This window comes from Carettochelys insculpta, chromosome 14 (genome assembly GCF_033958435.1).
Source record: "Carettochelys insculpta isolate YL-2023 chromosome 14, ASM3395843v1, whole genome shotgun sequence".
Classification (NCBI taxonomy): domain Eukaryota; kingdom Metazoa; phylum Chordata; order Testudines; family Carettochelyidae; genus Carettochelys; species Carettochelys insculpta.
This window is the reverse complement of record NC_134150.1, coordinates 39,882,706-39,897,283: the sequence shown is the minus strand read 5'-3', so window position 1 is coordinate 39,897,283 and position 14,578 is coordinate 39,882,706. Positions and strand designations below refer to the sequence as shown.

The 14,578-nt window shown below is 49.1% G+C and overlaps 1 protein-coding gene across 6 annotated transcripts in view; it reads left to right on the top strand.

The window, feature by feature from the left end:
• Positions 1–14,578, top strand: part of KIAA0513 (KIAA0513 ortholog) — a 78,690-nt gene that overhangs the window by 20,849 nt on the left and 43,263 nt on the right. Inside the window, exon 1 of one of the 6 annotated variants that reach the window (XM_075008962.1) lies at positions 2,752–2,957. The exons of 2 other annotated variants lie outside the window; for them this stretch is intronic. The gene's annotated coding sequence lies outside the window, so the exon portion shown is untranslated. Of the gene's footprint in view, positions 1–2,751; positions 2,958–3,631; positions 3,654–14,578 lie in introns of those variants that run through there. 3 more of the 6 variants (XM_075008961.1, XM_075008957.1, XM_075008960.1) reach the window with 3 other exon arrangements.

The following is a 14,578-nucleotide window of genomic DNA, read 5'->3' as shown; positions in this document are numbered from 1 at the left end:
ATCTTTCTCTTTTTCTGCCTGTCCCTTTTATAGCCTCCTGCAGCGTTTGCAGGAGGAGGCTGGGGGAGAAAAAATAACCAGAAATAATCTCTCGCCTGCCCTAGTGAGTTTAAAGCTGCTGCGGTGACGCTCAGATGTTGAAGAATCTATTAGACTGAGATGCACCATGGATTGGTGAATGGCAGGAAAGTCTATCTTGCTTTCTATCCTGTTGCTCACCAGGTGAAACTTACCATGGGAGAGGTTTGGGAGGGGAACTTGGGGCTGCAAATATATTGCTGCGAATCACCGTGAAATTGCTTCCGTCTCTAATAACGAAGCTTGCTGCAGTAGTGATGGTCAGCTTGGTGCTTTGCCTGGTTGTGCAGGTATGGCATGGCACGGGAGGTTGACTGGGGTGTTGGCTCTTTATTTCCTGTGGAAGAAACTAATGCTTTTTGGGATGAGATGTCAAAGTAGCAGGATCGGGGAGGGGAGCGATGGACATACCCTTATTGTTCCTTCTGTTCCCAGCTGGCTGCGCGGTGTCATGGACAGAGAACACAGACGGGTTGAAGTGTATTGGTCCGGTGCCGTGAACGCGAGTAGCTATTCACAGAATGAATAAGTCTGGCATGGGGCCAGGCTCAGGTCTGCCTGACTCTGGTGTAAATCTGGAGTCACTCGACTGAAATTGCTGGGGATTTGCAACAGCGGAACTGTGATTAAACAGTGAGCTGGTCTGTGTGCATCAGCTATCTTACAATGGGGGTTAAGACTTGAAAGCAAGTGATCAGTGACCGAAGTGGGAGGGCTAGCTCAGTGGAGGAGGGATAACTCAGCGGTTTGAGCATTGGCCTTGTAAACCCAGGGCTGAGAGCTTAATCCTTGAGGAGGCCATTTAGGATCTGGGGCAAATAGATAAATTTTAAAAATATATATATATTTGTCAGGGACGGTGCTTGGTTCTGCTGAGGGGACTGGACTCTGACCTCTCAAGGTCCCTTCCATCTGTATGAGGTATGATATATCTCCATATGTTGAAATGGAGCGGTGGAAGGGATGTCGCTCAGCTAAGGTTGCTTACATGGCCTTGTTACATGCAAGCTTTGGGTCTGGAAAATTTTTTAAAATGGCCTTTGCAACTGATGTTAATCATGAGCCTTTGAGCCAGTGGAAAGTAGTAAGTTATTGATGCATTTGGTTTTCTGCTTGGAACGACTGTCCACTTCCACGTGAATGAAGTTTCTTTTTAAAAATGCATCTTGAGCTGGAAAAAATGTATATCTCTGGATTGGTATCCTCAACCCTCCAGGCCACAACATGCTCAGCAAAGAGCTGCCTTTTAAAAACCTGAGTTGGAGGCAGTGTCCCCTGTAAGCTGTTGAAAGTCACTAATAGTCCTACTTACAAAAGTATCACCAGCACTTGGACCTGACGTAGAGGTCAAAACGTGAAACTTTGGCACTCCGCATGGGAAAGGTTGCTGACCCTTGGTCTGGAAGGAAGAGTTACAGACGCCCCAGCTGTGTTGGGATTCAGCTGCCAGCACTGGGGTGTAGGAACAGGTGCTGTTATCAGTCCCTGTCTGCTCTGGGAGGAGGAGGGTTCTAACTTAAACACAGTCATCGCTAGTGTGATTTTACTCCTGAGGAGGACCGAGCTGGAGAGGATTCTGGGAGTGCCAAGGGAGCTTACGAGCGCTACGTGATTGGCTGCCCTCACTTTGGCGGTGTTTGTGTTGCCCTCTAGTGGCAGCAGCTCTCATTGGTACAAAGTCCTCATACCATGGTGAGAGAAGACGTTCTCCCTTGAAACAAGAGCAGGTGGTAGCTGGGAGCTTTCTGCTGAGATCCGCGAAGTCAGTTCAATAACCGTGCGTATCGCTGGCTGGTGACCACAAAACTCCAAAGAGCTGCTGTTGTGTCCTGTGGGAACAGAGCGCAAAGAAGACCATTGGAAAGTAAGGGAAGATGTTAGAAAAGAAATGGGAAGTGGAGGGGCTTGCTGCTGTAGTGGAGCAAATCTCTGCTTCTTCAGCAAAGCTTCCCTGGTATCTGCTCCTTTATAAATGCAATGAAACGGGCTTCTAGGTGCTGCAGTTTCACTGCTGTCAGATGCAGGCTTTGCCCCGGTGCAGTGATTTTCAGCTTTCTCCTTCCTTGGGGCCGTTTCCCAGTCGGTGATGCAGAAAGGGCAGAGCTACCCCTGCTGCGTAGCTGTTCTGCACCAGTTCTTTCTCCAGCAGGCTGGAAAATGTGATGAGTTTTCAAAGAAAGAAAACAACAAAAACTGAACAAATTTCAGACTTCGGACAAACCGCGTCTGCCTGTTTGCCAGGCTCCCACCTGCTCGCTGGCTCTCTTGAATCCATCTTTCCACCCCCACCCACCATGGGAAGGTGCAAAATACCATAGAGTGAGCAAGAAGCCCCCCATGTGCCAGTTAGTGATGTACAGTTCGCATAGCCCCTTGCGGGGGGGCTTTCAGAGACCCCCTTGATGTCCAACAACTTCCTGCTCTGATTAGCTGTGGAATTAAAATGTCAAAGCCTTTTGACAGCTCAGGGATGTGCTCCTTGCGCTCTGCCCAGAAAGTCGGGCTCTAAAATAAAATCCCTTGGTGTTTTGACCTTTAAGTGCAAGAGGGGACTTATTAGCTGAGTCAGTGAATAGCTTGTGTGCCAACTGCTTATTTGAAAGGCTGGGGTGGGGAGATTAACGGGAGCCTCTACTGATGAACAGTGCGCGTGTGGCTGATTTGGGGACGCACGCACAAGGATTCACATACAGTCAGCTCCGGAGGCTACCGAGTGTTGCGTGCTGAGCTGCCTTGCGCACTGTGCTGAGCATCCCCCCTCCCCTTGTTGTTGAGAGAGGAGGAGAGAGCAACCCAACAGCTGCTTGGAGTTGGCTGTTTCTCGCCAGTGCCTCCTGCTCCTTTTCCTGACACGCATCACCAGCTGGGTGGCAGAGCAGGTAATTTATGACCCGCGATAGCTGCAGTAATTGCTTTCATATGAGATAACCGGGGGCGGGCGATTTTAACTTTGCTAAACTTCTGGATGCATGAAACGCCTGCTTCCTAGCAGACCTCTCTCGGCTGGGGGTTGATGTGCAGCTTATCAGTACAGCGCCTAAACCCAGCGTGCAGGACAGTGCTTTGGTGCTCAGGCGCCTGAGTGGAAGTGGGAAACGGCTGGGCTGCCGATTCTGATCAGATAAGCTTGTTAGTTTTGCAGAGGCAATGCCCCAGCTCCCTCCGCGGTGCGCTCTGGCTGAGGTTGGCTGCTGGGAGTGGAGTTGCTCTGCTCTCTGGGGAGTGCTGTGCATGGGAACAGAAACCTGCTGGTGCGAACCTGTCCGAATTGCACCATGTGTCCTCCCGCACCCGCCGTCTACCCCACAACCTTCCTCCTCCTTTGAGCTGCCAGCGCGATGAGCGTCTGGTGTGCTGGGCAGCCTTTTGGGATGGGGGGAGTAGGTGCATGTGAGCTCCTGAGAGGTGTTCATTCAGGCTTTCTGCAGATTATTGATGGTGTTCTGCTCCCCCCACCCCCACCCGCTCCTGTGAAGTTGGATAAAAGCTCCTCTGACCATTGATAAGCCACCACTGCACAAGCAGAACAGCACAGGGAACAAAGGTGCTGTGAGGCTATTCACCGCAGGTCAACGGTAAGGAAGGGACGTGACTGAATGCCAAAGCTGGGACAGCCTCTGCTGTAGAGCCTGCCACATGGGGGGACCCCCCTGGAACTGCAGAGTTCTCTGCTTCTACCTGGGAGGCTCAGTCTTTGCAGAGCCGTATGAATTGTGTTTGCAATGGATTTTTTTGTTCCCCTCTCTATGCTCTTTCCACTGGGGATCCCCCTTGCAAAACAGCCCATTAAAATCTGTTCATTGTACTAATGCAGCTGGCTGGGCTGTGCTCCAGTCAGTCCTCATTGGTGCAGTGGGGAGCTTTAAACTGTGGATTCTCTCTTCTCCTCCCCCTCACCCCTGCCTGGCTGAGGCCCCTTTGTGCACCCATAGGCCACCTGCTGGTGTGAGGAAACTCATGATCTGAAATTTTACCCCCAGGCATTGGCAATCTTGTGCTTCAGTGACAGACTTCCAGCGTTGCTGATCAGCTTCTTGGATTCATATCCTGGTAACTCACTAACAGGCTGGAGGCAGCTGTTTAAATTAGGCACTGCCTGAGCTTGCTTCTGAGAGCTCTAGCATGTTAAAAGCTTGTTCAAAAATATTGTCATTTACGGGTCCATAGCTCTTAAAGCAAACTGGGTCATCAGAGAGTTTAGCAAGATCAATCTGGGCTCCTGTCTCTGCCCCCGCCCCCAAGATATCTGACTTAATCCAATATCTCCTTTAGGTGCTGAGAAATGTGTGTTGCTGGTCAGAATTAAAGGGAGAATTTGCAGCGCAGTGGAAAAGGTGCTCTTGAAGAGCTGGTCTCTTTAACAGATTAATTTTTTTTTAAATATGTAACTGGCATCTGCTGTCTTGTACTGACATAATGGAAAGGATGCTTGCAGTTGGAAGGTAAGACAAGAAGCAGATCACACTTAACAAGAAAATGAGTAGCATTTAGATTACTAACTATAGTAGTTAGTCCACCTGTGCCTTAGTTTCCCCATCTGTAAAATAGGGATAACCATACTGACTTCACTTGTTAAGTGTATTGAGATCTACTCCTGGATGGTGCTAGGCAAGAGCCAGGAATTCTTCTTGCTGTTACAGCCACTTTTTCTTGTACATTCGAATGGCTAGCTGGACTACGAGTATCTCCCAGTACTTCCCAGGCCTGGGAAGGATCATCAGAATAGCATTGTCCTGCAGACATGCTGGCACAGCTATGAAACAGTGACAGGTTCTGTTATTTTTCCACACTGTTTTGAAAAATTGTCCGGCGTCTTATATGTGTATTACGTAGGGATTTTTTTTAAACGGTTGCCTTCAGGTTCAGTTCAGCCCCAAAGTTTTGAGGGAGGGTTTTATGAAACCTTCCTAGTCGATTTTGTAACTCCCATGGAAGCAAAAATGTCCTAAAGTCAGTAAACGATCTCTCGGGTGCAGCCCCGGATCAGTCCAGCCTGCTCCATGTGGCTTTCTGTTCCCGACATCAAGGGGAGGGGAGGCTTCCTGCACTGCTCCTGTCCCCAGCAAAATCTTTGAGCTCCTATTGGCCAGAAACCATCCAATGGGAGCTGAGAGGTTTTTTTTGCTGGAGCTGGCGGTGGGGCGGGTGCATGACTCCTCCACCTACTCTCTCCTGGGAGGCTAGAGCAGAGAGCTACACAGAGCAGGAAGCTGCTTACAACAGCGTGAGGCAGCCCCACACTGCTTGAAGCAGCTTCCTGCTGTGTGCCAGAGCACTGTCCGTGGGGTGGTCCACAGGCCTTATCTTACCCGCCTCTACTCTTCTGTCTGCACCCCAAGCATAGTGGGAAATACACTGAAAACCAGACTGGAACTGATCGTATTCCTGTTGCATTTCATTGCCCAAAGGGAGGCGAGAGCCAGCAAACAGCCCTAATACGGACAACTAAGCTAGTGTATGAAGCCTTGCCAATTTAATGATTGAGGGCTGTTGGTGACATTGACAAGGTTATTGGTGCATTGGGCCAAATTCTGTGTGCTCAAACCAGCGTAAGCCTGCAGGAGCCAACAGAATTACTCCAGATGTAGGCTGCTGTACAAGCAGAATTTGTTCCCTGGTGTTTAGCCTGACCACAACCTTAAACTCCATCTCTTCAGATGAGGATACAGATCATTGCCGCAATAAAGCTTTTCAATGACGCCAGGCCCTGGGACCGGCCAGGACCGAATATTTATTTCCTTTCGAGAGTTTTACTTGTCAGAAGTAAATGATGGCAGGTCATTGTCATGACTGGCTCTTTCCTCTCCACGTCCTAAGGCTCTGCTTGTTTGTTCCTCCCTTTTCCCTAAGGGGTGCAATTACTTACAGTGAGGCTGTACTGCAGGAAAAGAGAAAGGGGGTTGATGGGAGACTGGAGGAGTGGGGCAGGATATTTCTAATGCAGCTCGGGAGATGGTAAATTGATTATGCAGCAGCCATTTAGGCTGGGCTGGGGAACCCGCAGCCCATGGTCTGGGTCCGGGCCTTGAGGTTTGGGGCTCCCCTCTTCAGCATCTGGCATATGGAGGGTGTGGCGCCCCAAGCCTTGTGGGCTGGATCAGACAAGCTGGGTCCAGCCCACAGGCTCGGGCGGGAGGGGCCAGGAAGACGCACCATGGGGCGCTGCTGCTGCTCACTGCTGTTCCCCCAGCGAAGGAAAGGGGAGTGGGAGTGGTAGTGGCGGTGGCAGCTGTAGCGCTTCCCAGAGGCGTCATTCCACTACTCTGATTGGCTGGCATTTCAGCCAATGAGAGCAGCAGAGAGCAGGGCCTTGGAGCAGTGAGGAGAGGGCACAAAGCCATATGCATGCAGGGGAGATGTCTAGGTAAGCTGCACCCCTATTGCCCACACCCCATGCCCCCAGCCATTCCTGTGGCCCCCTTCTTCCCAGACCTCCAACCTCATCCCTTTCCTCAACTCTCCCCCACACCTTGCTCCTGCCCCCCTGCTTCCTCACCCCCATGTACTCCTCCCTTCCAGACCCAGCACCCCAAACCTTCCTGCACTCTTCCAACCACCCAGACCCCTACCCCCCAGCCTGCTCTTAGACCACCCACCCACAGCCTGCTCCTCCTTTGTTTGGCTCTTCGTTTTACGGGTCTGTCTAGGCCGCAGCCCTGCCTCTGCAGCGCACGTGGTTCCTACCGTGACAGAGGGGTAATCTGCCTTTCCGAGAGCCAGTAGCTAAGGACTCCATTGACCCAGCCTTCTCGCAGCCAGTTGTTAGGGGGACCTCAGTGTGGTGCTCAAGTGTGAAACCTTTCACACCCTCAAGGAACATAGCAGGATCCACCTGAGTTTGGTGTAGAATTGGGCCTTAAACTGTTTGTCTTCTCCTGCCTGTTCCAGCCAAGAGTCCTGTGACGTTGTGGTCCGTTTCTGAGGGAACTGCTGCGATGCTAGAAGTGGGATGTCACTGACGGTTCCAGTAGGAAGGGAAGGTGTGAGGGAGGAACTTCTGTAAGGAGCACCACGAGTATGGATAATCTGTGCCCAGCGTAGAGGGTGTTTTATGTAAATGGCGGGGGGGCTGGTTTCTGTCCCTTCTGTACTGATCTCTCTACTTGAAAGCCTGGCACTGTGGCAGGATAACATTTAACAAGTATATTGCATTCTCATTCTCATCCTCACCCTCTCCTAAAGTATGTTCCCATTTGCACATCGGAAACTGAGGCACAGGGAGATGGCGCCTCAGTGGCGGCAGAGCTGATGTTAGAACCCCGGGGAGGACACAGCTGTGCCATTCCAGTGCTTAGACGGGTGTCTCCAGCCAGTGCTAAAACCCTTGCGACAGAATGATTCAAAGTTCTGCCGGGGCAGAGGAGGCTCGGCATGATTCGGCACTGTGCTTTCTTTGCTTGCACATCTACGATTGCTTACACGGTTGCAGGAGTTGCTGTGACGAGAGACAAATTTTTGCAGATAAGACTGGCACCCCTGATATTGAGCACTGACTTGCTAGCCACTCTAAGTTGGAGAAGCTGGTGTTTCTCTTCTCAAACGTGCAAACAAGGCGCGCTGCAGATATCTGAAAGAATATTCATGTGCCAGGAGGTTGCCAGCTGGCCGCATCAGTGGTTGGCAAGCGTATGGGTGCAGGCTGCTATTGTGGCAGTTTTGTACACGCAAAGAAAGCAGCAAAAGGTTGTTTCATTTTAATTACAGCTTTTAATAGCCTCTGACTTCAGGGCTGGAAGTTGGTCTCCATGGAGCACGCAGATGTGAGTGTGGGTTCCAATGTCATAATTATGCAAATTATACCCGCGCAGAAGGGATGACTCAAGTTTATAATTCTAGTGATAAGAAGTGACATTGGTGGGCGGGGTCAGGTGGCCTTTTGAATAAATGCAGCTGGAGAGCAAAAGCCTCCAGTTAACACACACATGCTAATTGTGATGAAACAGGAGCAGTTTTCTCCCTTATCTGTATCCGGGTTTGACAATCCTGCAGCTGGGTCACGTTAATCTACCCACTAACCTTTCACAAGCTCGCTGCATTGCACCTACCTATATAGTGCAGCAAGTGTGTCTGAAGAGTGAAGCATATGATGCCCTGTTCTGCTTTTTGTATTTCCACTGTCACACAAGAGCTCTTGAGAGTAATATTCTCTGCACTACTGCAGCAGCTTTATCTGAGCATCTTAAATTGCTGTGCTAAGCTGAATGGGGCTCCCAGCGAGGTATGGAAGTGTTGTCTTGCATCTTGAAAAGCAACCCACAATGCAGAGGGAGTTAGTGCACGCCCATCCTGACTTGGGCATGAAGGTCCAGGCTATGGGCGAATCATAATTTCTGTTGAGTAGTTGAGCCTTTATCCCCATTTTACAGACAGTTAAAATGCAGCACAGAGATTAAGGGATATGTCCCAAAAACCCAGAGTTGTTGGCAGAGCTGGAAAGGGAACCCAGGAGTCCTGACCCTTTCCACCTTACACCACGTCTACACTATCTGGACGATTGACCCATTCAGGGTCGATCTTCTTGGGTTTTGATTTCATGTGTCTGATAGGGATGTGCAAAATCGACCTATCAAGAGTCAGCAGTTGACCCCATATTCTTTGCTGTCGTGAGGAGTAAGGGAGGTTGACGGGAGAAACTCTCCCGTCGACCTTCCTCAGTGAGGACAGCCAGGTAAGTCAATTGCAGATAAGTCAATTCTCATGATGCAGTTGCTGTAGCTAGAACTGTATATCTGAAATCGACTTGTTTTCCTAGTGTAGACCACACCTTAGATAGCATTACACACACAATTCAGGGCCTCACCAATGGTCTGCTGTCACTGTTAACATCTGTGTTAACAAGGGTCACCTGTTGGCTTTGGCTCTGTCAGGGACTGGAAGAAATGCATAGCAGGGAGAGGCATCCTTAGGTGAATTGTTAGGAAAACACCACATGCAAGTCACTGGGAGGTATAGATTGCTCTCTGTGGGTCCACCAGTTGCAAACAGGGTCTTACACCCAGTGTTATCTTCTGCTTGCAAATGCCTGGGTTGGCTGTGTGCACTGCTAGACCTAAAACCTGTAACCCAATTCTAGATGGACTATACCACTTACCCAAGGGCTCCAGGAAAAAATCACCTCAATTTCATTCCTATTTAAATCTGTCCTGTGCTAAGAGCTAGCAAGAGGCTCGTTCACCATTTAAAATTAAGGGTGTCAATGGTAAATTGAGCTTAAGCCTGGTGCTGGCCTCTTGTGAGCAAGCCAAGTGCAAAGGCTCTTGTTAAGGAGGTGTGACGATCATGTCGGGAATTGTTTTATTTTCATTCTCTGAGAGCCCTGCAATGGGTGTTGGTCCTTCCTGGAAATCCACCTTTGCTGCCAACACTTGTTACATGGGATTTCCTTTGGCTTTCTCGTGTGTTACCTGATGTCCATGCACTCTACAACCTTGGCAGGGTGACTCCGTTTCCTTCTCTCTGAAGACTAAACAGTTGAAACATGGAAGTTAACCCCTTAATATTGTGTGTCCTGTCCTGCGCAGGTCAGCCTGAGCTGCTGTAACCCAATTGAGTTATAACTAAGTTGAACAACTTTCTGAAACTCCGCCCCCCCCCCCTTTTTTTTTTCAAATCTACGCAGACGGATGGCGCAGCTTCAAGGAATCTTAGCTCCTGACTTAGCCCCTGATCTTAGCTACGCTGACTTAAGTGCTATACTCTTTGGTGCCAGCCACTGGCTCACTCCCTCTGTCTGCCACTTTGTAGTTCCATGCTGACTCACTGCCTTTAAGCATCTGCCCAGGCTGCATCTCAGATCCGTAGAGCCTGGCAAATGTGCAGATATCTCTGGCTTATTTTTGTGGATTTGGACGCGGAGACAAACTTTGTGTCTAGAACCCTGCAGATTTGCAGATATCCACTTTACTTTCTAGTTTAAAGGGATGCTTGCTGTCTTAACCACGTTATTTTTTTTTCAAAAATGCTGCCTTCACCGTGGGGAATATCACCCCAGTTATCCTCCAAAAACGAAGGGGAATGACTTCATCTTTGATGCTGTTTACTTTTTGCCCCTCAGCTTGGACAATGGAAAGGAACTGGCTGCATTCATTTGCTAGAAAATAGCACTCCCTGGTACTCCTGAACTGGCACAATGCTCTAAGGCAGGGGTCAACAATCCTTCCCAGGTGGAGGGCCAAAATTTGACCTTTTGACCCCTCTGTATGGTCTGAGTCCCAGCAATGCTTTTTAAAGTCACTAATAGTCCTACTTACAACAGCTTTATTCATAAATCACTGAAGATGCAGAGCTTTACCATTTAGGTGGTGGTTGGTGGCATTAGCTGGTTTTGTTAATCCACAGGTGGTCTGGCTTTGAGGAAGATCCCAGATGCGTGTGGGAGGAGAAGGCTTGAGCTCCTGCCTCAAATGCCGATGAACATCAGCTCGCATGCCAGTCTTGGCACCGGTAACGGGGGCTGCGGACCCCTGCTCTAAGGGAACGCCAGGCTGCTTAAAATCATTGCAAGAAGAACGCTATATTTTGAAACATGCTGATGTTGGCTTTCAGGTCTCAGAGAGTCTTATTTGCATTAACTGAGCAGAGTCTGACTACATGTTTGCCTTTTAAACCAAGAGAGAGAAGTCAGCTCAGTGGTGAGCAAGCTGCAGCCCACTGGGGCTCTGTGTGTGGCCCATGAGGTTTTATTTCCCCTTGCCCCCACACGGGGTTGCCAGATTCTGTTGGTTTCCAGCCACATAGCTTTTTCTCTCCAGGCGTTACTAAGGTGACATGCCTGAAGTGAGGGGCGTGCTGATTGCGCGGCACGTTGACTGAGAGCCATGAACTCCCGCTGCATCGAATCCAAGCACTGCTCTGGTTACATCGGCACGCCCTGCAAATTCCAGGGACACAAGCGCCATCAGTGAAACTACCCTATTCTGCGAGATCGTCTTGGTGACGAGAGTCTTGTGACCCACGGAAATGGAGGGCCACTCGTGCAGGCCACTCACTAGCCTAGGTTGCCCATTGCTGAGTTAGTAGAACCTTAATGTGCTCAGCTAACCACAGACACAGGTCGTATCTGGCACCACCACATCCCGGGTGCCAAAGAAGATCAAGCTGCTGGAGCTGTCCATTGTGCTGTTCATCCAGTTCACGAGCCCAAGTCTAGGTTCCCGTCCATATGTAATCAGCGACTAGCAGCCAGGCCTTTGTATTCCCTTCAGCTGAACATAGCTGGGAAATGAGATGACACCTGGTTCCCCCAAGAGGCTTATCAGAGCACATTAACTGCAAAGCCAGTGTAGGGGGTATAGGAAAAGACCTGTGCATTCGGCTTTCCCCAGCATAGGGACTATGTAACTGCCGACAGGTGGAACTGAACGTGGGACCTCCAGTACTTAGTGCAGGAGCCTCTATAGCTTGAGCTAAAATCCAACTGGCTCTCAGCTAAGGCTGTAGAGGAGACTCCGCCTTTCTCTTTGTAAGGGGTCCAAGTGCCACGGCATGGGACAGTGACCCACACCCAGTAAGTGTGTGATTTGCAACCGCACAAGCAGATGCAGTGCCATCTCCCCCATACAGCAGCGGGCCTCCCGCCCTCCCTGCACAAACCGTTGCTAAAGCTAGCAGGAAGTTCAGTCTCTGCCACCAATGACCCCACTGCCAGGGTTGCACCAGGTGCTATACAATTGCACCTTCCTCCATTTTACAGACAAAAAACAGCTGGGACAAAGAACAGCACATGGACCCTGGGAGGAGAACCAAATTTCAACAGAACAGCTGACGTGGGGAATCCTCTGTCCAAAAGGGCATATTACGTCTGTTTAATTCACATTCCCCAGCCTAGCGAGAGCTAGTATTAAAACTTCCACTGTTCTGAACCTTCATGCATTCAAAATTTCTGGCTGCCTCCCATCTGCCAGCAGAAGACAACGTAGCCAGAGGAGTATTTCTCCCATTAGATGCTAATAAAGTCTAAAGAGAAGATACTGGAATAAAACCAACCAAGAGTAAATGACCCTGAAAGGCAAACTTTGGGAGCAGAGAGCGTTTGAAAAGAAACCAAGTGAAGAAAGACCAAGGAAGGAGACTACTATTCAGAAAGCCATGGGATCTAAGGCCAGAAAGCACCATCTAATCTGACCTCCTCTGTATTACAGGACACAGAATTTCACCCAGTTACCCCTGTAAAACTTGTGTTTTATTCAAACATATCCAGTGTTGGATACGGGTTGGAGCTCTTATATCAGTTCTAACAAGGCCTGAGTGACTAATCAATTGCTTCGCCGGCATAAGAACATCAAGATCCCAGTTTCTTTGTTCCTGAGAGCACAGAGCGCCAGAAGAACGCCGGCCAGCTCTTTAGCAGTGATGAAATTTCTCCCAAAGGCCAATGCTTGATCTGATGCATCCATGTGTCTATCTGATACACTGCTGGAGAGGAAATTGCATCTCAGAATGAAGAAAAGCTGCCGCCATCTGTGGATTTCCTAAGCAAGCGTGACGTGAAATATATCCCAGCTCTGTAAACATCAGCCTGTAATAAGATTCAGAATTTGCTGACCTGGTGTGACAGCTCAGGGGGGTGCAGTACAGGGCAATGCGCAGCAGTGATGGCATAAATACAGGTATCACAGTAACCCTGAGCATTTTCTGAGAGTAAAGTCTTGCCAGCTGTCAGATGCACAACATTTGTCAGGTGCTGGAGTTGGTATAACCCACGCACCTACTGGACGAGGTCACGGTCTCATGTAGTGGACTTGGGCACCAAGGGACACAAATAAAAGTAGGTTTACATAGTGCCAAACACAACAGGGTCTTGCACCAAAACTGGGGGTCTGCTTGGTACTACTGCTATACAGACAGCACCAGTCTTTGGTCCCAATGAACGTAGAGAAGATCAGACGTCCTGGATGACTCAGGAGAGGGAGTTAAGACAAAAACATTACGTTTGTCTCTGTGGGTTAGGGGAGTGAGTCACATTGGAGGGGAGAGTTGCTTTCAGAGGATTTGACCAAGGACCGGTTGAGGACACTGGAAGCTAGTGGCTCAATGCAGAGCTGCACAGAGGAGAGCCAGGGAGGAACACAGGAGACCTTGAGGCTGGCATCATTGTGAGGGACTGGAAGCGCAATGGGAAAGCAGATCTGTGGAGCCCTGCGCACAAACTGAATTTCCAACTCCACATCTGTGTTTGCAAAAATGAGCCATGGATGCAGATGGATGTCCACGGTGCATCTTTCCAGATAACTTCCATTAACCCCTTGCCATATAAAGATGCAACTTCCATTAGTGCCCCCCCACCCCCACCCCAGCACAACAGCAGTTAGGTCAAGCCTGCAGCGCATAGCCACACTGCAAAGTCATCCACCCGAACCTGAAAGTGCTTGGCAAGAATCCCCATTTCCTTTCTCCTTTAGGGCACTCTAATAATAAAGCAGAGTCTCTGTTTTAGAATGTCAGCTGGGAGCAAAGGATCCTTTTAGATGGTGAAACCCACAGGCCCAACGCAACTGAATTTACAGTTGGCTCCAGCCAACCATTTCTCTGCTGAAAGTCCACTAATGGGCTTTCAGTAGGAAGACGCTGATTAGTGACTGTGCTCCAGATCTCCTGTGCCTCTGAGGATGCAGGTGTACCTTCGAGTCTCCACTTGCTACCAAGCAGTTTTGCAGCCAGCTCTTCGTATCGCAGACCTGGTTTGGCGAGTTGAACTGTGATTTTTTTTTTTTTGTTGTTTTTTAAACAGAAAGGAACTCTGAAATTACAGTATTGAACAGAAGTGATAAACTCTCGGAATGCGTTTAAAAAAATCCCACAAAAGAGCCAAGTGGGAATCCCTTTTCCATCTCCGTTCCCTACTGAACTCAGTGAGCATCGTAATCCAGTTGAAAAGAAGCATGTGCCTCTGAATCTACAGGCTTTGGTTTCCCAGCTGTATTCTGGAAATTGCAGACAGTGTCTGATTTGATCTAAATTTGCCCATGTTGTCCTTGATGATGGAGAGGAGGAGGGAAACCTACCCTGAAGTTAGGAGCAAGGAAACGAAAGCAGAGGCATTTGAGTTTGGTGTCTGGCTCTGCCACTGACTTTCTGATTTTCCTGGAAGCAAACTCCTTCACTTCTCTTTGCCTCTGTTTTCATGTCTCCCGTTGATACGCTTTCCGGCTTTATGCAGGTTGTTGCAGTTTAGTTCATGTTTGTAAAGCCCTTTAAAGTCCTTCATTGAAAGACCCCAGAGAGTGTTGAGCAGTGCTAAGAAGGGGCCTTTCTCAGATACTTGGGATGACCTTTTCTTTTATTTTGGTTGAAACCCAGGACAGCTAGAATATAGAAAAACTCTTCCTTAATGTAATTGTGTTAATTAACAGTGTAGATAGCTCTGTATTAGCTGGGTATTACAAACCTTTAATGGCTTTCTGGGCACTGGTGCCTTTCTGAACCTGCACTCTGACTACAAGCCATGAAGCACAGAAATTCACATCTTCCTCCACAAGTTTGTTTTTCTTAATGTACAGGT